At 39.4% G+C, this 15893-nt stretch overlaps 1 protein-coding gene across 10 annotated transcripts in view; it reads left to right on the top strand.

Moving 5' to 3' along the window:
* The window catches only part of MAP3K13 (mitogen-activated protein kinase kinase kinase 13), a 175986-nt gene that overhangs the window by 96778 nt on the left and 63315 nt on the right, over positions 1-15893 (top strand). Inside the window, exon 1 of one of the 10 annotated variants that reach the window (XM_045502703.1) lies at positions 13626-13811. The exons of the other annotated variants lie outside the window; for them this stretch is intronic. The gene's annotated coding sequence lies outside the window, so the exon portion shown is untranslated. Of the gene's footprint in view, positions 1-13625; positions 13812-15893 lie in introns of those variants that run through there. 10 annotated transcript variants of the gene reach the window in all.

The following is a 15893-nucleotide window of genomic DNA, read 5'->3' as shown; positions in this document are numbered from 1 at the left end:
AGATAGATGAGCCTAATGGTCAGTTTATCCATTGAGGGTCAGGGAGAATAAATGAAATGCACAGATAATTCAGGAGCTGTAATTAATTAAAAAATTAATTTATTTAAGTCATTAACAGGTTTTTTTCTTACCAACCCTATTAACAAGTAACAAAATTGGCTGACCTAAGTCTTTTTTTCTCCTCCTCTTTCCTTTGGGGAAAGTGTCAACATGCTGAGGAATAGGGCTAACATATAAAGAACAAGGAAGTCGTGTAGCAGTGGGATCACCATTGATCAATTTTCCGGCATAGAACCTAGGTGCTTGGCCACCTTCATCAGTATCAGCAGTAGTGGTAGTAGCTCTATTTACACTCTGCAGAAATAGTAGCCTGAATATTGCATCGATTTAAGATTAAGTCCTGGATGTGGTTGAGAACTTATTACCTTACCTCCTATTAGTGAAGACTTTATGAAGAGGTAAAATTTTAAACATAAAATATTAAAGAGAGGCGCCCTATGTGGCTCCGTTGGTTAAGCGCCCAACTTTGGCTCAGGTCATGATCTCACCGTCCATGAGTTCCAGCCATGTCGGGCTCTGTGCTGACAGCTCAGACCCTGGAGCCTGCTTTGGATTCTGTGTCTCCTCTGCCCCTCCCCAACTTGCACTCTGTCTCTCTCTCAAAAATAAATAAACATTAAAATATTTTTTAAAAATTGATTAAAGAGAGAGGGCCTATTTTCAGCGTACAGAAGAATGGCATTATAAGAATAGGTGAGGAAGCTAGAGCTTGTCTAAGACAGGCTCTCCTGTAGTCACCATTGCCGGCAAAGGCTGAGAGGAAAGCAGACTGGTGGGGTTGAGTTAAATTCTAAGGAGTAAATTGGTGGCAGAAGTTCACACTTGAATGTGAGAGCTGCTTTACACAACCCAGGCTGTGTAAACTAAGTGGATTATCATTAAAAGTTACAGTTGGCAATCAGACCAGCTTCATGGGTGTATAACCGTAGGGCCCCGCACATGGCTTAATGCTCTGCTATCTTTGTCTTGAAATTCTTAATAGTTCTCGAACAGAGCGTCTAGCATTTTCATTTGGCAGTGGTCCTGCAAGTTTTGTAGCTGGTCCTGTTAACATATAAAATTGTCAGAAGCCCTTAGATGCTGTTCTTACTAGCAGTGCCTCTCAGTATGTTGAACGTTTCCTACAGCATGTTCCTTTTTGCTCAAAGGCCAGCATGTTTATTCCTTTCTGGCCACCATTAGATTTCTAGAAGTGGCTCTGAAGAATGGGTTTGTGTCAATGAATGTACTACAGGCAACTACCCCAGTTTTATGCCCCAAACAATACTATTTTGTTAATAAGGTATGTAGGCATTATTTAGAGTAATAGCATGATTTCAGAAACTGCATATTTTGCTCATTCCAATTACTGTGGTCTTGAACAAACGTTTTTTTGATCATTGCATGAGTAATGAGTCGTGGTTTTTATGAAGCCAAGTTCATCTGATCAAAGAAAAGAGAGTTGTTAGCTCAGCATTCCAAACCTTCCATGATGCAACACCACCCTATAGTTATAGCTGTGCTGATCACTGCCCTCCATGCACCTTATGTTCCAACTATTCCAGACTGCTTGCTATTCCTGGAAAATGCCTTTTATTTTCTTGCCCTCCATTCTTTTTCTTTTAATTTTTTTTTTAGTTCAGTCTGTAAGTGCTGCTATTTGTTTGAATTGCTCACAGAATCCGTTCCACCCTCCATTCTCTTCTTTATGAAATTCTGTTTGATGGGAACGTATGTGTGCTCCAAACAGCTCCCCCATCCTCACCCCTTCTCTGCTGGTGTGACTCTTACTTCATGATCCCACTTTGTTGATGACATTTTTTCTTCCTCTATGGAAATTTCCCCTGATATTTTCAGTTAGTTATTGCACCCCCCAGTTTAGTTATTGCACTAAAACACAGTACGTTAGTTATTGCCATCTACTGTGCTGGGCATTTTACAGCCCTGTAGATTCTAGCTGAATCTCAGCTCTTAAAGTCTTACTTAGTTCTGCCCTGTACTATAGTTACTTCTTTACTCGCCTATCTGAAACACTAGGTTGAATGCTTCTCGAGGGTAGGATGGTCTAACATATCTCTAGTCCATCATCCGTGGCATCATAATTGTCAGGCACACTCTCAGTGCATGGTTACTAAGTGAGTGTCTTTGTCTATTCAGGCTGCTGTAACAAAACACCACAGACTGGGTAGCTTATAAACAACAGAAATTTATTGCTCACAGCTCTAGAGGTTGGAAGTCAGATCAGAGTACTGGCATGGTTGGATGAGGGCCCTCTTCTGGGTCGCAGACTTCTTGCTGTGTTCTGCCATGGCAGAAGGGCAAGGGATCTCTCTGGAGCCTCTTTTATAAGGGCACTAATCCCATTCACAAGGACTCCACTCTCATGACCTCAGCATCTGCCAAAGGCCCCACCTACTAATACCATCACTTTTAGGGACTAGGATTTCAACATATGAACTTTGGGGAGACACAGATATTCTGATTATTACAGCAAGGGTATTGGAAGGACTACTCTAGTTCCTTTACAGTGTTACTCGTGTGTTTAAAACACTTGGTTGTAATTCCCCAAAGTGAAACAGCCAGTTGACATCAGTGGATCTTGTGGGAAATAGTTTCAACTTTGAGAATCATTTGCAGAAGAGAGAAATAATAAAAGCAGGGATGTCATTGGGAATGAGGCCTCCTAGAATTGTATAATGTATAATGTAGGGATCATGGGCGAAAGAGCAGTGAGAGTCCAGTAGCAGAAAAGAAAAAAAAAAAAAAAAAGACTGGAGGGCCCCAGGGAAAATTACCAAAAACAGTTTGAAGTCAGAAAAACAGGAAGCCTAGGGTACCACTTGACTCTCAATTTAGTCATCCCTAGCCAGCAATTTCGTTCTCAACTTCTCTTTTTGTAGCACCTTCCCTTAATTAAATTATACTGCCATGTCAACAAGAAAGGTCTTGAAATAAAGCCAGTAACATGGCAGGCCTATTTAGGAGAATGCTAAATACATTTTTATTCTACTCCTTTGACTCTCAAACTAAACCCTAGCTATTGTGGAATTTGGCTTTTCTCTTGATTTTGCCTAGACTGGGAGTAAGGAAAGAGAGAAAAAGAGAATAAATCAGAATCAGAAGCTGAATCTACTGGGGTTAAAAAATAATCAGGCTCTTTGAGCTTCTCTGTGTGCACAACCAATCATGCCTTTAATTTTGTCCCACAGGATTAGACATATGTAGGGTGAAGGAAAAAGCCACTAATCCCCAAACCTGGATTGTCCAAGGCATTGTAAGTGGCTTAATTTCTAAGTTATGTATAATTAGTGGAACATCCTAGCCCTATTGTTATTTCTATGATTATGAGAAGAAGGCCATTGAGTCTACTAGGTATAAGGGCTTTGTGGTTCCTCAAAGGTACTTAATTTAATGATTTATTTTCATATTTAAATTTTTGGTGCTCAATTCATTTTAGTCTAGTAAGATTGAAAGGATGCTTCATTGCAAAAATCCATTCTCACCAATGAATATACTTTTATTATGCTGGGCAAGTGAAAAAGGGCTCTGTGGAAAAATCTTGCAATGAAAGTTGGAAATTATAGAGTAGGGAGGGTGGGATCACCCCAGAAGAGATGTGGGGTATGTTCCAGAATTTATTCAGTAAAATAAAATTTAAAAATTCATACTGAGGACCACCTGGGTGGCTCAGTTGTTAAGCATCTGACTTCAGCTCAGGTCATAATCTCACAGTTCGTGAGTTCGAGTCCCACATTGGGTGAGCATGAGCCCCACTTTGGGTGAGTTCCATTTCTCTCCCTCTCTCTCTCTTTCTCTGCCTCTCCCCAGACTCTCTTTCTCTCTCTCTGCCCCTTGCTCACTTGTGCCCTCTCTCTCTTTCTCAAAAAAAAAAAAAAAAAAATCATACTGAGGGGCACCTGGGTGGCTCCATGAATTGAGTGTTAGACTCTTGATTTTGGCTCAGGTCATGAACCCAGGGTTCTGCGATGGAGCCCTGCTTTGGGCTCCACACTGAGTGTGGAGCCTGCTTAAGATTCTCTCTCTCTCTTCCTCTGCGCCTCTCCCCTGCTCATGTGCTCTCTCTCTCTCTCTCTCTCTCTCTCTCTCTTTAAAATAAAAATTAAAAAAAATTCATTCTGAAAGCAAGCCTGGAAAGGAAAGAAAATCATAAAAGGATGATAGAAACCCTAGATTTTATGGGAAAGACGCTTTGATTTGCCTCAGTAAGTGAGGGAACGGATTCATGGGCTGATTACGTGTCTGTCTGTGAACCCTCAGGATATAACCAGTGTCTCCTTCCTTAACCATTTTCTGCCACCAGATCCTGGATCTGTACCATAACCTTTAACTCAACACTGACTCTGAGCTGGAAAACTCTAGGGGTGGTTTTTAGATTCTACGGACATGTAAGCTTGATATGCTAAATTCTTATCTCCTTTTATTCTCTAGACTCATGCTTATTCACTTTCATTTAGAAACACCTTGAGGCACCCCTATCTCGAAGGATGCTAAAGGGTTCTAATTAAAAATTAATTCTAACATATACACACGTGGAAAGTTGTAAAGCAATATGAATGCTACAATTCACATACCAAAATGAACTTTGTCTGTATCAAAAGCATTCTGGTAAAAGTGTCAGGAAAAGCAGTGTATTTAGAACACTGATGGTTTCCAATGAGCCTTTTGGAAGGCTATCGATGTGTTCTGGTGGTTCTGCCATTGCTCAGGGAAGCTCAGGGACCTTGCTTTCAGAATGCTTTTTGAAGATCTCAGTTCTTGAGTTAGGAAGGAAAACACCCAAGTCGGTGCCCCTCTCCTGCCCTTGTTAATAACCATTGTTGTATTTTCTGTCCGTGTGGTTTTGTCTGTGCTATAAATGGATTTCATAAGTGAAATCATAGTATGTAGCCTTTTGTGTTTGGCTTTTTTTTTCTTAGCATAGTGCTTTTGAGATTCACCCACTTTATTGCCTGCTGGTTTTTTTTGTTTTTTGGGTTTTTTTTGTTTGTTTGTTTGTTTTGTTTTTTGCCTTTCATGTTAGTGTGGTTTGGTGTAGGGATGGGGAGAACTAGAGATTGTGTTCAATTTACCAGGTTTAACTAGGATTCTTATTTAACGATTTTTAAAAAATCAGAGAGTGTGAGTATAGAATGAAATGTTCCTATTTTCCGATTGAAATTAAACGTATCTTGGTAAGAAATGCCAAGATGACAGAAAGAAACCGTTTAAAGACTTCAGAGTCTTTATAGTAAGCACTCAATAAAATGCCTGTTTTGTTTTTGAGTTATAATTGACATATTACATTTTATTAGTTTCAGATATACGATATCATGATTAGGTATCTGTATATATGGTGAAATGATTATCACAATAAATAACAACATTTATTTTAATACATCATTCTAAAATTTTTTATCTTGTGATACGAACTTTTAACATTTACTCTTTTAGCAACTTTCATATATGCAAAATGGTATTATTAACTGTAGTCACCATGCTGTACATTACATCCCCATGACTTATTTATTTTATAACTGAAAGTTTGTGCCTTTTGACCCCCTTCACCCATTTTGCCCACACTACCGCCTACCTCTGGCAACCACCAGTCTATTCTCTGTACCTAAGAGCTTGGGTTTTTTTGTCTTATTTTTTAGATATCATGTATAAGTGAGGTCATATACGATATGTCTTTCTCTGTTGACTTCTTTCACTCAGCATAATGCCCTCAGGGTCCAACCATGTTGTTGCAAATGGCAAGAGTTCATTCTTTTTTATGGCTGAATATTCGAGTGTGTGTGTGTGTGTGTGTGTGTGTACACATCACATTTTCTTTATCCATTCATCCACTGATAGACACTTAGATTGCTTCCATGTCTTGACTATTGTAAATTTAAAAACACACCTGCTGGTTCGATTTGCATCTACAACAACCCTAAAAGAGAAGTTTATTAATGCCAATGAACAAATGAGGTATTTCTATAACTTGTTTAAGAAATATATGGTAGAGCTAGGATTCAAATAAGATCTTCCAACTTGAAACTCCACATTCTTTCCTATTACAACACATCATAAGCATAATGTAATCGACATGGGGAAAGCAACTGTTTATAATATATTGGGGTTTATTATGCTCTAATTCATTACAGTTCTGAGAGGAACTTTGTAGTAATGGCAAGTTATTCACTGATGAAATGTACACAGTGTATGTTCATGACCCACTAACATGTTGGGCATCGTCAGAAAGGGTCTAGCAATGAAATAAAAAACAATATGTTCTCTTTAATCCACAACCATGGGAGCAGTGACATTTGGAGCATAATTCTGGGTGCTAATCTTGGGGAAAGATGGTGTGAAGTTGAAGATGGATCAGAATCAGTTAAAATGATTCAAGGGGTATGTGTGTCCTGCCTTAGGAATGTAGGCTGGAACTTATAAGACTCATCAGTATAAATGAACACAGGTTGATATTTATAAACTTATGGTGCATAAATTCTGAATTATAGACGTCCATCACCTTAAGCATGAAAGCATTTTGGAACAAAATTTTTAAAGTGTTACTTTTACATTTTGAAGGCATTTTTACCTCAATTCATTAATTCATAAGACCTTTATTAATGTCGGGTTGCATGCTAGGTGTTGGGGAAAACGGTTATAAGATAGCCCCTACACTCAGCAAGCTTCTCTTCTAGAGAAAGAAACGTATTTAAGAGGTCATTTATAATATTGTTAGTGATAAGATAAAGGTTTTAAGGTTTAATAAAAAATAAGCTTAACACATGAATAAGATTTTTTAATGGATTATGAAGGGAAGCAGATGATGATTATGTTATATCTATTCCTTTTGGAAGTAGTAGTCACAAAAGAATAATTACAGCCCCTTCAAAGCTATTGTCACAGACAACCTTTTAGGCCAAAAGGACCACTGGCATTTTGTACATTCTTTGGGTAGAGTTGTTTCTTCTTGTCCTCACTTGACAAGGTGTTGTGGCTATAGATCATGCTATATTTTAAGAACAGCTAAACATGCCAGTAGTTATTGAGAACCAGAAAAGGGGGAGGATGCTTTCACATAGCCAGAATAAACATCATAAAGTCCATGTACCAACCCTTATAGTTTACTTATAAGAAGATTCTTCAAGCCTTCGTATAAAACCCAATTGCTAAGGGTGCCTGGGGGGCTCAGTGGGTTAAGCCACTGACTCTTGATATTGGTTCAGTTGTGAGGCTCAGGTCGTGATCTCGCAGTATGGGATCCAGCCCCATGTCAGGCTCCATGCTGAATGTGGAACCTGCTTGGGATTCTCTCTCTCCTTCTCTCTTGGCCCCTCCCCTGCTCACTCTCTCTCGGGTGTGCTCTCTCTCTCTCAAACTAAATAAATAAAGTTAAAAAAATTGCTATTATTATGCACATATTTTTAACAAGTTTGGTTATCTGGTTTTAAGCCCAGGACAAACTATAAGGATATACTAACTATTCAGGCTGATTTACCAAGAGCTATGAAAAGCGATGGCTCCTGAGTTGACTAGTGGCTTCAAACCAGACACTGAAACAGAAGAAAACTCAAATTAATGAAACAAGTACAATAATAAAGCAATCATTAGGATTTCAAAAGGATTTTCCATTTTGTAAATAGATTTACCGGTATTATTTCAATGTTTATTTATTTTTGAGAGAGAGAGAGACAGAATGCAAGTGGGTTAGGGGCAGAGAGAGCGGGAGACACGGAATCTGAAGCAGGCTCCAGGCTCCGAGCTGTCAGCACAGATCCCGACGCGGGGCTCAAACTAACAAGCCATGAGATCATGACCTGAGCCGAAGCTGGACGTTTAACCGACTGAGCCACCCAGGCGCCCCATTACCAGTATTATTTCAAATAATGTTTGCTTTTTTTTTTAATTTTTTTTTAACGTTTATTTATTTTTGAGACAGAGAGAGACAGAGCATGAACGGGGGAAGGGCAGAGAGAGAGGGAGACACAGAATCGGAAGTAGGCTCCAGGCTCTGAGCCATCAGCCCAGAGCCCGACGCGGGGCTCGAACTCACAGACCATGAGATCGTGACCTGAGCTGAAGTCGGACACTTAACCGACTGAGCCACCCAGGCGCCCCTTAATGTTTGCTTTTTTAAAAAAATGATTTTTTTAGAGACAGATATTTTTAAAACATGCACTTGTAATGAGTTCAGATTATAATTTCTGAAAGGAGACAGTGAAATACATCTTTAAATTCCATCCTATGTAATATTAATCTTTGTATTGAGGGACTACATCCTGGTTTCTGTCACAGTTATTATTTGACATTTATTTTTCTTTCCATTAGAACTGTCTTATTCATTTATTATTTTTTAACACTTAGAATAAATATTTAATATTTATTGATGTTCTTCTTTGTCATCCTCACCTTGAACAGATGGGACTTATCAAGGATCCTTTAGTAGTCTGCAAATTTCAGCTATATATTAGGAATAGAAATGGAAACTACCCCAATGAATAATTAAGTAACAGATTTAGATTACTCTCTAGCATAAAGTCAAATTCACATTCCAAAACAATGACATGGGACAGGTGAAAAATGATTGATCTTTGCCAATTTCAAATTTCTATTCTTGGTAAAGCCCAAGATGTTCTATCATACATTTTGAAGGGTATCATCTGGATTGAATCATTATCTTAAAAAATTAAAACTTAGGACTGCTTCTGTGAGCAAAAACAGTATTAAGTGAGGGGAACAGAACAATGTTAAAAGTCTAAAGCAATAGGATTTTATTGTGATTTTAATTACTTCTCAGTTAAAATTGGACCTTGGATCCAGAGTCTAGAGTTCCTTGCTCCTCTTGGAATTTTTATCCTAGTTATCTGTAATGCAGTCATCTCTGAGAAGTGACAAGAGCTGTTGGTGATTTAGTAGCAACTTCTGGTTGTGTTCACTCTTCCCTCCATTAGCCTTTTCCTACTTCTCTGCCTTTTACCTTCACTCGTCCTGTGATTAGAGACTTCAAAGAAGGGTAACTATGAAAATAGCAATGACACAATTTCAACTCTGAATTCTCCACAAATGACTGTTGAAACTGCTTAGGTACTTGAAAATTATTCCTTTGTGGCACAAAAACAGACACATAGACCAATGGAATAGAATAGAAACCCCAGAACTAGACCCACAAATGTATGGCCAACTAATCTTTGACAAAGCAGGAAAGAACATCCAATGGAAAAAAGACAGTCTCTTTAACAAATGGTGCTGGGAGAACTGGACAGCAACATGCAGAAGGTTGAAACTAGACCACTTTCTCACACCATTCACAAAAATAAACTCAAAATGGATAAAGGTCTTGAATGTGAGACAGGAAACCATCAAAACCCTAGAGGAGAAAGCAGGAAAAGACCTCTTTGACCTCAGCCGTAGCAATCTCTTACTTGACACATCCCCAAAGGCAAGGGAATTAAAAGCAAAAATGAATTACTGGGACCTTATGAAGATAAAAAGCTTCTGCACAGCAAAGGAAACAACCAATAAAACTAAAAGGCAACCAACGGAATGGGAAAAGATATTTGCAAATGACATATCGGACAAAGGGCTAGTATCCAAAATCTATAAAGAGCTCACCAAACTCCACACCCGAAAAACAAATAACCCAGTGAAGAAATGGGCAGAAAACATGAATAGTCACTTCTCTAAAGAAGACATCCGGATGGCCAACAGGCACATGAAAAGATGCTCAACGTCGCTCCTTATCAGGGAAATACAAATCAAAACCACACTCAGATATCACCTCACGCCAGTCAGAGTGGCCAAAATGAACAAATCAGGAGACTATAGACGCTGGAGAGGATGTGGAGAAATGGGAACCCTCTTGCACTGTTGGTGGGAATGCAAATTGGTGCAGCCACTCTGGAAAACAGTGTGGACGTTCCTCAGAAAATTAAAAATAGACCTACCCTATGACCCAGCAATAGCTCTGCTAGGAATTTACCCAAGGGATACAGGAGTACTGGTGCATAGGGGCACTTGTACCCCAATGTTTATAGCAGCACTCTCAACAATAGCCAAATTATGGAAAGAGCCTAAATGTCCATCAACTGATGAATGGATAAAGAAATTGTGGTTTATATACACAATGGAGTACTACAGGGCAATGAGAAAGAAGGAAATATGGCCCTTTGTAGCAACGTGGATGGAACTGGAGAGTGTGATGCTAAGTGAAATAAGCCATACAGAGAAAGACAGATACCATATGTTTTCACTCTTATGTGGATCCTAAGAAACTTAACAGAAACCCATGGGGGAGGGGAAGGGGGGAAAAAAAAAGAGGTTAGAGTGGGAGAAAGCCAAAGCATAAGAGACTCTTAAAAACTGAGAACAAACTGAGGGTTGATGGGGGGGGGGGGGTGGGAGGGAGGGGAGGGTGGGTGATGGGTATTGAGGAGGGCACCTGTTGGGATGAGCACTGGGTGTTGTATGGAAACCATTTTGACAATAAATTTCATATATTGAAAAAAAAAAGAATAAAAGTACCCATTACTAGTAAGCATGTTAGGAAATGGGCAGTCTTACACATTGCTGGCTGGATATTCGGTTGTTACCATTTTTGAAAGTTATTGTGCAATATAAAAAAATATATACATATGCTTTGACTTAACCATCCAACTTCAGAGGATCTCTGAAAAGCAAACATCAGGAGGTAGAGATCAGATGCATGTTACAGCTCATTTGCCTCAGTGTCTTCCAGTGCTCTAAACTGGAAACCAAATCAGTTTCTGCCATCAGGGAGAGATTAGTTATGCCACATCCATACTAGAGAAGACTGTGCAGCTATTTAAAAAAATATATTTTATTGCTATCTGCCAACTTGGAGAGGTGTCCATGATGCAGTGATAAGCAAGAAGGCCAAGTTGCAGAATATGTACAGTACACTTCATTTTCAAAAGATGAGATTTTGCATATGTCTGTTTGTGAGTGTGCATGTCTGGATGGGTATAGAGAAGGTACTGGAAGGATATTGAATGTTAATATTACCTTGGAATAAAAGGGACTCTGGGTGGAAAAAAAAAAAGAAAATTATTCCTTTGGCTCCTTTCATTATTTTGGACACCTGGTTATGGTCTCCTGGAAAATCTTTTTTTAAAAAAATCTCAGATTTAATCCTGGCAAACCATCACTGGGATGAGGTGTATTTAAAGCATTTCATTCACAGGCATTACTAAAATATGAGAGCAAACCTGTTATTTTAAAAGAAGTAATCGTGGGGCGCCTGGGTGGCTCAGTCGGTTAAGCGGCTGACTTCGGCTCAGGTCATGATCTCGTGGTCCGTGAGTTCAAGCCCCGCGTCAGGCTCTGTGCTGATGGCTCAGAGCCTGGAGCCTGCTTCAGATTCTGTGTCTCCCTCTCTCTCTCTCTGACCCTCCCCCGTTCATGCTCTGTCTCTCTCTGTCTCAAAAATAAATAAACGTTAAAAAAAAGAAAAGAAAAGAAGTAATCAAGTTCTATGCATTTAGCAAAGCCTCATGTACAAAGGGAAGCCACAATACTTATTAATTCTCACAACAAACAAATCTATTCAGGTGAATAAAACACACAGAGCACAACTGTACAAAGAACCTTCTGTGGTGACGGAAATGTTCTATTTTGCACTGTCCGGTATGGTTGCCGCTAGCCACATGTGGCTCCTGAGCACTTGAAATGGACCTGAGCAACTTAGGAACCTAATTTCAATTTAATTTTAATGGATTTTAAGTTAAATAACCACATGTAACTGGAAGCTACAGTATTAGACAGTGCAGGCATAGAGGTTTAGTGTTAAAATATAATGGAGTCAACCCTACAGAAGATGGGCATATTTTAGAATTCTCCACTTATCTTTATTTGTTACCAGGAAGTTTTAGCTTTATCCTAAATGTAGAACCTCAGCCTGAAGCAAAACGTGAGTCGAGTCCATATTTTTCTGACTTAGACATTTCTTAATTAAATAGAAGCCCATTAGAATATTGACAGTAGAGTGTTGTGAGTGGGGCCATGGGCTTGGACTAAAAGCTCAGGCCCAGGCTTTGGGACTGGAATGGAGCTGGGTTCACCTCCTGTCTTTACCACTTAGTAGTTGTAGTGAATTATTTGAACTCTCAGTGCATCACTTTCTTATCAGTTCTTACCAGGTTAGTAATAATGCTGTTCTCAAAGGGTTGATGTGAGGATTAAAAAAGTTAATACAGGTGACATGGGCAGAAGAATGAGTGGCAATAATCTCAACAAATGTTAGCTATTGATTTTAATATATTGTTTTTCACATTGCTCTCTCTGTGTGAATGTGTGTGTTGGTGTGTATGTAAAGTTCTCCCATCCAAAAAGTAAACTGCATCATATTATATCAGGTTCTGAACTAAATTTTGAAGCTAGAAGGAAGGGAAAGAGGAGGGATGAGGTACAGATATAAATGATACTTGCATTCTCCTAGTGAATTGACAAACTAATGAGAATGAGTTACTTCTGTTGAAAAATGGGAGTCATGACCTAACGTTTGCTCCCCGCAATTCTAACAATCTATGGTTCTATCATTCCTAAGTGATGCAGGGAAGGCAGAAGGACCCCTGTTGACTTCTTGCTTGCCAAGTACATGTAGGACTTGCCCAGGAGCAGTATGCAGGACCTAGTGCTTTGTGGGAACTTCCAAATATACCCTTGGAAGTCTTTTACTGATGCTCTCCAATAGCTCTGTTATACCAAGCTGGCAATGTATTATTTGGTTTAATGTTATATAGCATAAAACAAGTATTGAATGCATTATATTCGTATCTCTACTTCTGTTATATTTTACTATCCAACTAAATAGTCCAAATAATGACAGTAAATTTAATGGGAAAATAGAACTTTAATAATACAATTTTATTAAAAAATAGTTTCTCTTCTCTCTCACTTGCTGAGAGTCATAAACAGTAGCTCCCGACTGCAGAGCCAACGAGTTCTTACCAAGCAGTACACTATCCCTCACCTCCCTATGGTTGGCATATATTTTAACAGGAACAACTAGCATCAGAATACTACTTCACAGCTTAAAAAGCACTTTCATGCCTATTATCTCATTTAATACTGACATAAGTCCTATGAAGATGCCCATTTTTCAGAACCCATGTGTAGCAGACAGCCTCTGCTATAAGTATTTAATCACAGTATCTATATATCATTTAGTTTTTATTGATGAAATACTTTTTTTGGAACATATTACATAGTATTGAGACTCATGGATAGAATTTTGCATGTTTAGAAGGGAAAATACCCCCCATACTTTAGCCCAGGCGGAAGGAATAGTTGTCCAACAGACACCCAACTGCTGTAGAGCCCATGACTGATACCAGAGTTCAAATTTTCTCACCAAACCAAAAAATTCAGAAGCCAGATGTAGACCTCTTAATAGCTGAGGCTCAGCACTGTGGGTTGCATTTCCAGCTTTGACCATTATGTTTCTACCTGTAGCAGCAGGATCTCGGGGCTTAGGATCAGATCCACTTTCTGTCCTGCTCAAAGCACCCTGTTCTGTGTCCCTGGAGGTTGACTTGTCTGGACTGCATCAGTGGACTTTCTCGTCCTCTGGTTCTCTGTTGGGTTCAACCATTGGCAAACACCTGCAGGGTCTTTGAAAGCAAAAGGAAAGTGAAATTGTGGTTCAATATTAACTCCACTGACTCTCTCCCTATCAGGTCAGTGCACCATGGTTGCATCCCTCTACCAAAGGCCACAGCTCTTGTTGGATGACCTTCTTGTATAGCTACACTCTCCAGGTTCTGGTGAGCATTCTTTCCCCTCCCCAGTTAAAGCCGACTGGCTATTACTAGCTTTGGGGCATAATACCATCCCTGTTGCTTTTTCTGTCCTGACTTTTGTAAGCAGTCTCATTAAATTCTCACTTGCCCCATTTGTTAGGGCCTGGGCTAACATGGGGTCCTTCTTCAGTGATAGTGCCTACTTCTGCTTGCTCATCATGCAAGCAGTATTCACGCATACTTCAGAAAATCCTAAGTCAGAAAAAGGATTATACACAACCTAAAAAGTTTCCTTCAGTTTCGTCCCCAGCACATTTGGAATATGAATTAACCTCTAATTGGATTCTGCTTATTTTGTTCTTTAGAAACATACCTCATCTACAAAGGAAGATACAGGTGACATAGTAAACAAATGTAGTTAATGTGTATCCTAAGACTCTGATACTTATAAGAAGTAATTATTAATTATGTGTTTATCCTCAACATCAAAGTACTAACTTGTGCTACTCATACTGTCTCCTAATTTGGGGATTATTATGGTCTCAACAGCTGTAATTCTTCAAGTTACATCCAAAAAAGATTTTTTTTTCTTTGAAAACTAGAAAATGCATAGAGACTATAAGAATAGTCAGAGGAGACTCAGGGCCTCAGGCCAATGAATAGTGATGTCAAATCCTGCAGGCTAGGCCATTGCTTATTTCTGGGCTAAGCTGCTCTACTTAACCCCTTGGAAATAAGAGGTCTTATGGGACACCTTGGTGGCTCAGTCAGTTGAGCATCTGATTCTTTTTTTTTTTTTTTTTTTAATTTTTTTTTTCAACGTTTATTTATTTTTGGGACAGAGAGAGACACAGCATGAACGGGGGAGGGGCAGAGAGAGAGGGAGACACAGAATCGGAAACAGGCTCCAGGCTCTGAGCCATCAGCCCAGAGCCCGACGCGGGGCTCGAACTCACGGACCGCGAGATCGTGACCTGACTGAAGTCGGACGCTTAACCGACTGCGCCACCCAGGCGCCCCGAGCATCTGATTCTTGATCTCAACTCAGGTCATGTTCCCAGGGTCATGGGATCGAGCCCCGTGTTGGGCTCTGTGGAGCCTGCTTAAGATTCTCTCTTTCTTTTTCTCTCCCCCTCTCTCCCCCCACCCACTCTGCTCCTCTCCCCTGCTCACTTGCTTGCTCTCTCTAAAGAAAGGAAAGAGTTCTTTTTATTATAAAATTGAAATAGCCATCCTTTGGGACAACCTTAAGGTTTCCTTTTTCCAAAGTTATAGCCATGAAGTAACTGAGGACAAATTGTTTTAATATTCTCTGTGCAGTCAAGGAAACCATCAACAAAACAAAAAGGCAACCTACTGAATGGGAGAAGATATTTGCAAATGAAATATCTGATAAAGGGTTATTATCCAAAATATGTAAAGAAATTATAAAGCTTAACACCAACAAAACAATCTGATTTAAAAATGGCCAGAGGACCTGAATAGACATTTTTCAAAAGAAGACATATAGATGGCCAATAGACACGTGGCCAATAGACACACTCATTATCAGGAAAATCAAATCAAGACCACAATGAGATATCACCTTATACCTGTCAGAATGGCTAGAAGCAAAAAGACAAGAAATAGAGTTGCCTGAGTTAAGCATCCAGCTCTGGCTCAGGTCATGATCTCGCAGTTCGTGAGTTCAAGCCCTGCGTCAGGCTCTGTGCTGACAGTTTGGAGCCTGGAGCCTGCTTTGGATTCTGTGTCTTCCTCTCTCTCTGTCCCTCCCCCACTCATTCTCCCTCTCTCTCTCTCTCTCATAAACATTAAAAAAAATTTAAGACAAGAAATAAAAAGTGTTGGTGAGGATATGGAAAAGGAGGAACACTTGCACACTGTTGGTGGGAATGTAAATTGGTGCACCCACTGTGGAAAACAGTATAGAGGTTCCTCAAAAAATTAAAAACAGAAATACCATACAATCCAGTAGTTAGTTCTGCTACTGTGTGTTTACCCAAAGGAAATGAAAACACTAATTAAAAAAGATATATGTACCCCTATGTTTATTGCATGACTATTTTCAATAGCTAAGATGTGGAAGCAACTTGTGTCCATTGATTA

This window comes from Leopardus geoffroyi, chromosome C2, assembly GCF_018350155.1.
Source record: "Leopardus geoffroyi isolate Oge1 chromosome C2, O.geoffroyi_Oge1_pat1.0, whole genome shotgun sequence".
NCBI lineage: Eukaryota > Metazoa > Chordata > Mammalia > Carnivora > Felidae > Leopardus > Leopardus geoffroyi.
The sequence above is the reverse complement of the archived record's forward strand: the minus strand, read 5'-3'. Positions and strand labels throughout refer to the sequence as shown.